Source organism: Notothenia coriiceps, unplaced genomic scaffold (genome assembly GCF_000735185.1).
Source record: "Notothenia coriiceps isolate Sejong01 unplaced genomic scaffold, NC01 NC01_scaffold00000969, whole genome shotgun sequence".
In the NCBI taxonomy this organism is placed as follows: domain Eukaryota; kingdom Metazoa; phylum Chordata; class Actinopteri; order Perciformes; family Nototheniidae; genus Notothenia; species Notothenia coriiceps.
Genome location: NW_011333670.1, coordinates 57762 through 65673, shown reverse-complemented (window position 1 = coordinate 65673; position 7912 = coordinate 57762). Strand labels below are relative to the sequence as shown.

Here is a 7912-nt window from a genome sequence, read left to right as displayed (position 1 = left end):
GGAGGGGGAGGAGAGGACATGAGGGAAGGAGGAGGGCATTAAGCAAGAAGGCAGGGAGTATCAATGACATCAACCAGCAGTATCTGAGGCCGCTTGACCGGCAATGCTCTCCCGACAAAAAGGGCTGAGGAGCAGCCCGTGACCCGCTGCGTTTTCGAGAGCTCTGTCGACAGCCAGCACGGTGAGGAGAGAAACACCGGCGATGTGTGCATGCATCCCCCACAAAGGCAGACCTTTCTGTGACTGGAGCTCCGCTGCCGACGGATTACATTCATCCTTGCTGTTTCCGAGGAAGCTTCCAGCTGCAAATCCACCCACATGAATCTACCAGACAGTAAAGAAGACGGAGCACTTCCTACCCAGGTAACCAGCATCTTTCCTCATCTGTTTAATGTTACCCCACCCAGGCGGGGTATTTGCACTTGTCGAATATCCTTTTTGGAAACTATAAGGAGTTAATTGTATATGCCTGCCCGGGTGAAATTTCAACGTTAAGCCATGCTAAGGGTGACCCGGATTCTTCTTTGTTTTTGTTTTTTTCATGTCAGGATCACTGGGGAGTTTTGGGTGATATCAGACCGAGGGGTTGTGCAGAGCAGGCTGCTTGGCATCACCGCTGTGAGTTCGCGCCCCCCCCTCACCCCCCTCCTTATTGTTGGCTGGGCAGCATGAGGGACCGGGGCAGACTGGCAAAGCCTTTGTTCCTCATCCACTCTCGTTTAAAGTGGCTTATTTTCTAGTTGCCCTTTTTAAAGCACTCTCCATGTATGAGTCTGGTGTTAAATCCGATTTAAGTAAAACAAAAAAAAGACAATACAGATAAAAACATTGTGGACCAAAACCCTCATGAATAAATAAATACAGCACCTGCAGCCTATAGATTGTCAAGGGTATTTAAAAAGCGGAAGTCCTGGTATTATTGTAAAGATGTTAAGATTAGTAGAAATCCCATTATGCTAATGTAATGTCACTTTTGAGGGGGCAATCAAATGCATATTACTAATCCATAAAGGATATTATTCTAATTTAAGAGAGATTTTTCTTCTGGAAGGTGCCAGGTGGCAAAGCAAATGGATTTAATTAAACAAGACTGTTTTCTAGACAATAGAGTATCTGCTGCATCTGCTACTCCCAGGCTTTACTTAAAACAATCCCATCTGCACATATAGGCAGATTTGTTTTGTAGTCCATAGACCTTTCATATGTCTATAATTATACGCATAGGATTTGCAGTTAAATCAGCCACTCAAGCGTACAGGCTGAGTGTAATTGAATGATACATCGATTCATCCTGACACATTTTCCGAGGGCTATTGCTTGTTGGGATTTAATCATGTACACTTCAAATGCCTGTTTAGGTTTTCTGTATTTCCGCTGCGTGGCCTGTGTAAACTGGAACATCCACTGTCGTGGTGAATCTGAGGGAGGTCTTCCTCCTCACACACAGATGGGAGATTTTCCCTGGGGCACCATGCATTTGCTGGTTATTGTTCCAGACCATTTCCACATCCCTAATTATTTGAATCAGTCATTTTTACACTTGGATTCCTCTTTTTAGCAGTTTACATATTTTTTCCTCTGTATTTTCACATTCCCCCTGCCTAACCACCTTCATCTGAAGACCGGGGTCGGGGATAAAGGTATTATGACAGGGAAACGTCACTATGTGGAGGTAGAATAACTCAACTGGCATATTTCCTCTGTTAGTCTCTGAGAAACACATCAAATAGGCTCTTTCCTGAGCCATGAGATGCTCGGCCCCACAGGTATTAGGCACTTTTAGGAGCAGTGGCTTATGAAATGTGTGATGCCATGTACTCTCTTAAATAGCTTTTCACAGGGTTCAACCATGGGTCTCAATGGTTTCCAGCGCCTCTTAAGCAGATACCACTGCTGAGATCCACCCAGAATTGAATTCAACATGCCAAAAGACGTGCGCTCCCAGTGGAGCAGCTTTGGTTTCACGTCAAAGGCCTTATTGAAGTCTTATTCCCTGATCCTCGCAGCAGCATTAGCCTTAACAGCTCTGCTCTTTACTTTCCTCTCTTGTGTTTCGTGTTATGCCCATCCATGGTTTTTGTCAGAATCTCTGTGTACACTCCCCATTAGCTATGTTGCACCAGTCAGCTGGAAAGAAGGAGGCTTTGATGCGGCGAGCGTAGCCACCTGTATTACAAGCAGACAGAAAGTTGTTGTTGTCTAGGCATTGATATTAATTGACCTTTTTTAAAGCCTTCCAAACAGAGAGCTACTGTCTGCTGCGCTTCTGTACTTGTTTATTCAGGAGCTGCTGAAAACAAGTCATACAGCATGCAGAAGGAACCCATTAGCACTGGGCAATACAGTTAATTATTAAAACAGCGGGTCAAAAAAAGGAGAAATACTCGTGAAGATACTGAAATATATATTTTTTGATTGCTTAAAACTTTGATCCAAATACAATTTGAACCAAAGGACTCTGGAGATTCATTATCCTTAATGAGGAAATACACCACCAGTAAATGTTTTTGGACTTTTAATGACATTTTATGTAAATAGAATGTTCAGTTTTATTCGTTTTTCCAAATTTTGGTAGCTAAATGAATGATTCCGAGTATATTTAATTTATCAACGTTAAACAGGAACCAATCTATAATTTGATATGGGAAAACATACAGTCAATTTACAACAATTACACAAAGCCATATGCCATATCCATTAAAAATGGTGTAAAAACATTCTAAATGTTCTTAACATTGAATTTCAGTTTGTTTGGCAAAGATAATAATAAAGATAACAACGTTTTTTAAAATATACATTTCAGTTATGTGAAAATTATTTCAATAATATTCTAAATACCATGTTTGTAAAAGTCTACCTCTTAGCCTATTTGTACTGGTTTGTTTCCCTTAGCTCTATATAGTTCATATATATTTCCATTGAAATATTAAACTGATAACCTTGTTGTGCAGAGATCAATCCCAGTCTGTTGTTGACAATCTCAAGTCACAGGGAGGTCATTTGCAAATGTGTGTGCGTGTGTTGATGGTGTGTCCGTGTTTCTGTGTGTGCATATGAGTGCATATGAGTGAAGGCAAAGTGATAGGTTGTGACTTGACTGATGCCCTTCTCCAGATGAATCAGAGATTCTGATGTGTCAGCAGGGATGAATAATGCACACACGCCCCACCTCTTTCCTCTTCCTCTCTTCTCCACCTCTTGTCTTCAGTCGTTCGCCTCTCTTTTCATCACAACTGCCACGTCTGAAGACATCTTCTCCTTCCTTCTCACCCCTCCCCCTCCTCCACCTCCTCTCCTCCCTTATGCAAAATAGGGCATAATTTCCCCATTGCTGCTGTTACTGCCTCGCTGTTCTCCGGTCAACCCTCCTCTCTAATTCAACTCCTTCTTCTCCTCCTGAATAAGAAACCAGTGTTGAATCCATTGTCATCTAAAGTTCTATAGAGTCCATTTTGCTGAAATGTTATGCACAATGACACAGGAACATATTTTGTGAGCTTTTCATTCTGCTGACATTTGCACTGAAAATGGCTTAATGTGTTGATGCACACAGCTCATTATCCAATCATGGGAGTGGGAAGTGCAGCCATTGACTCGGTTTGACAGTTACATCCCTGACTGACAGCAGTCATTAGAAGGGAAGGGTCTGACTGACAAGATGGCTGACAAAGCAGAAGAAAAACTGCCTAATCAGAACTTGGAGTAAGAGCGGTCAACGTTTTCTTTTGAAGTATAGACTTAGCCGCTAATAGATGTAGGCTACTAAAAAATATTTGATGCACGTTGCTTCAAGTGCTTGGCAAGTCCTCCACAATGTTCAACACTTGGAGTGAGTACTTCCTCCTTGGTGAATGCTTGGCTGGGTGGATTCATTTGGGCTTGATATTTTCAATATGTTGCAAAATAAAATATAAATGTCATTTGGATTTGCTTTATCGGTTGGGATAGAGGCATATGAATTATATTGCAGGCAGTAACATTGTATGTATGTATGTAGAGAGTCTAAAGTGTCTCTGGGAAAAGTCATAGCGATTATACCCCGTCGTGTCGTTATATGTTTTAAGGGGGTAGTGAAGCGGTAGAACACCAGTCAATAGAGTCTAGACACTGGTAGTAGCGATGGGAAGAAGGACATGTTGAAGATCCTGATGTCATGATGAATGGTCTTCTGATGAGCTCAACCTGAGCACTCTGTTTGATGGACTGGAATTGAATGGGGTGGAGGACAATTTCGCCTGAATTGATGGCAGAGGGGAGATCCAATTTATAGTTTTGAAGCAGCAACATGGCTGATAGACATTGCAGAAAAAAAGGTTTGGTTGAACTAAAATGTGAAACGTAATCTTTTGAACATTAATAGGAACAGTGAGAGAAAAATTATTGTGAAGGAACGAAGCATAAAGACTAAGCTTCAAAAGTTGTTTTGCAAAGTACAGCAGATTACGTTAGCTTAGGTTTTTATAGCTCTTAGTGGGAATCTGTCTTATCTTTTAACCTTGCTATAGTTGTTGGTTAGCCCATTGGTCTATTAAATAGATTGCCATAGAGCATTTTACAGACATTCATGTCACCCTTAGCATGATTTGTAATAACTTTATGAAACCATATCAGCTTTTAGGGAAATGTTAGCATGTTATTGTGCTTAATTTATGGAGTTAAGAAATGTAAGCATTCACTTTTCACTCATGTTTTTTTTCTCCATATTTCATGTTGTTACAAATTATGTAAGGCTTAATAGGCCAGTGAAGAAAGTTGATCAGATTAAATTATAAAAACATGTTTGATTTAGTTAAAGCTGCTGTTTAGAACCTAAGGTATCTAAATATGTTCAATTACAGAGCTTAATGATTACAACATCATTTTAAATGATCCTATCAAATACAGCTACCTGTGCCGCCTATACAAACAAAGTGTTCGTGTTGCAGTCAGCTCTATAGATGCAAGAAAAGACGAGGTTTTGGCACGCCTCCGTATGCCAGTTAGTGAAAGAACATCTTTATTGCTCCAGTGAAACAGTTCTGCTCTACTGAAAGACCTTTACCATGCAGGATGGAAAATGGACACTGTCCAGGAAACTTACAGATCTGTTCCATCATCAGATAGAAAAACGAAAGCTAGAAGATTAGACTCTTTCATTTGTGTGTGTGTGTGTGTGTGTGTGTGTGTGTGTGTGTGTGTGTGTGTGTGTGTGTGTGTGTGTGTGTGTGTGTGTGTGTGTGTGTGTGTGTGTGTGTGTGTGTGTGTGTGTGTGTGTGTGTGTGTGGGGGTGGAAGTGGGGCTGGTTGACATGTCTCTTGAATGCAGCCCCACATTTGTTTGTGGCATTCCATGATTGCTCTGTCTGCGCGGTGCTGAAGGATGTCAGGTTGGATGAAGTATTTGTTGGATGGAAGTGAGAGTAATGGCCAGTCATTGGTGGAAAGCATGCGTGCGCAAGTCTGTTACCGTTGACAAGCATTTAATCTCTTCACTTCCCGAGACACAATCTCCGTCTGATTTCGGCAATGAGAAGGAGGACAAATGCGTTTTTTCTACCCCATTACTCCGCTTTTCAATTCTATTCACAACTTTATCGTCCCTCAAGGAGAAATTCATTTGGCGTCACAAATCTCATCTCCATCAGGAAGTCATGCAATGGCTGGTTAGTGACAGAACTGCTAAGGCTGCTCGCCTGTGTAGCAAATAGGATTTGTTCTGCAGCACATGCAGCCTCAGAAATCAGTAATACATCTATTCAGCAGTGATTTCTTAAGGTTAATGATCATGTATGGTCTCAGTAAATCCTGAAAACAATATTCACTTTCACCATTTAAACCACTTATCTTGAGCCTCCCAACCTCTAGTATTTCTTTAACTGTCAGAATTTCCACTTTATTTTTCATTTTAATTATATAAATGTATCCAATAAATGATCTTCCCTAATTACAGAAGTCTATGGGTTTACATAACTGCTTTTATTTTCATCTAAATTATCCTGCTTTATGAAAAGATTTCCCGTTATTGCAACGTTTTTTATGGTTTTTAGTCTTTTATAATAGTACTGCTTCATTTCCTATGACTCTCTCTTTCGTTGCTTATGTTGGACTTAATCAGCCTTTTTTTTACTCTATTTCTCTGAGATTAAATAGGTTTTTACTAAATACTGCATACCAAACAGTAAGGTGTGTGAAACATATGTGAATGTTCTATATATGATTTCAGTGTTGTTGCAGAGCAGTGTTGCAGTTGTCAGATAATGAGCTCTCAGTGGACGACATATCATGTGACCAATCCAGACAGGTGATACCATGGCAGCGCAAATTCACAGGAGAGAATTGGATCATGGGCAAACACAACAGTGTGTCTCCAGAAAATTAATAAGCAGCTCCCAAAGGGGATGGAGGTATTTTACATAAGCAAAGAATGAATAAAGTGTTGCCTCAAAATTGCAGCACCTGAGTGGGAACCAGTAAAAAGGTGGTTCAGTTAAAGCTGTTTGGTGTTGAGTCTGCTGCGTGTTGGCATTTCAAATGTCTGTTGTGTTATTGCAAAGAAAGCTATTCATATGAATCCATAAAAGGATGAATCCATTTGAAGTGCATGTACTTAGCTTACATTAAAGACACCCCACTGGATGATTTTATGTGAATGATCAATCAATGTGAGGTTATTAAAACAGAAAATTGTCTTTCTCAAGGCGACTGTTATCAGTATCGAGACGAGCTTAACATAAGACCCCAAATCTGCTATACACAACCCGACATGTCTCCCGACTGATGTGTAGGTTTTGCCAAACAGCTGAAATAGGTAGGGGGGAAATGGCTGGTATGTCTCATTAATGAAGCGCAATTGAAATATGGTGATGATGACAATGACGTCCAGGAAGATGAAGGTGTTCTCCGTTGTCAGGGAGCTTAGTTCTGCTCCAGAAGAAGCTCACTAATTGGCCAGGCAAGAGTGTGTGTGTGTGTGTGTGTGTGTGTGTGTGTGTGTGTGTGTGTGTATGCCTGTCCATGGAATTGTAATCATTCATTTCATTAAGAAGTGATGATGAAGCTTTGGGCGAAGACAGCTGCATGTTAAAACAGACGTTGGGTAGGTAGGTATGTTACTTACGTAGTTCAGACAGGAACAAAACTCAACCAGTGATAATTTATTAATTATCTTGACAGTGATTTTGATTCATGTAAAGAAGCAAAAGTGTTGCTTACATTTCAATTAAGGACCGGCCCCTTAATCGCAACATTTACACAATGCTTCCCCTCTCATATGTCAGAGCTGTTTAACAATTAGGGATGTACATGCAAGTGCATAACTATGTGGACATCAGTATGGATCAGTTATCTCTTTCCTGCAAGGATAAGAGTCTGTGCCAGCCTTAGATATGCTAATTGGACAGTGAGTTGACAAGGACTCAACCATCAGCCTGCGTAATGAGCCGCTGCAGAAAAGATCGGCTGCCTCTGAAGTGCGGGCAACAGGGAGAGAGGTTTCCGAAGGAATTACAGAATATGTTTGGGTGTTTGTGAGCTCTTTGTCGTCGTTTCAGTTGAATGAACGTTGCGTAGGTGTCTGCATGTGGACATGCTGTCAGGGGAAAACCTCGGCCTGTCAGGTGAAACTGTATCTGCAAAATGTCAATTTATTTTTCATCAAAGAAAACCCAGCCATGATTTAGCTGGATGACATTGCATTTTTGGCATTACCCAAATGGGTTTAAAAGAGGTTTATGAGCCTAAGGGGNGGCTGCCTCTGAAGTGCGGGCAACAGGGAGAGAGGTTTTCGAAGGAATTACAGAATATGTTTGGGTGTTTGTGAGCTCTTTGTCGTCGTTTCAGTTGAATGAACGTTGCGTAGTGTTGGAGATTTGGAGGATGTTTAAAACCAACCTCGTCTCCGCGTGTCGTTTGATAAGCTGGGTAAATTCTTAAAG

General features: G+C 41.0%; 1 protein-coding gene across 1 annotated transcript in view; it reads left to right on the top strand.

Moving 5' to 3' along the window:
• Positions 1–39: 39 nt before the first annotated feature.
• Positions 40–7912, top strand: part of LOC104958261 (receptor-type tyrosine-protein phosphatase delta-like) — a 64178-nt gene continuing 56305 nt past the window's right edge. The window contains exon 1 of the mRNA XM_010785986.1: positions 40–363. The gene's annotated coding sequence lies outside the window, so the exon portion shown is untranslated. The remainder of the gene's footprint in view (positions 364–7912) is intronic.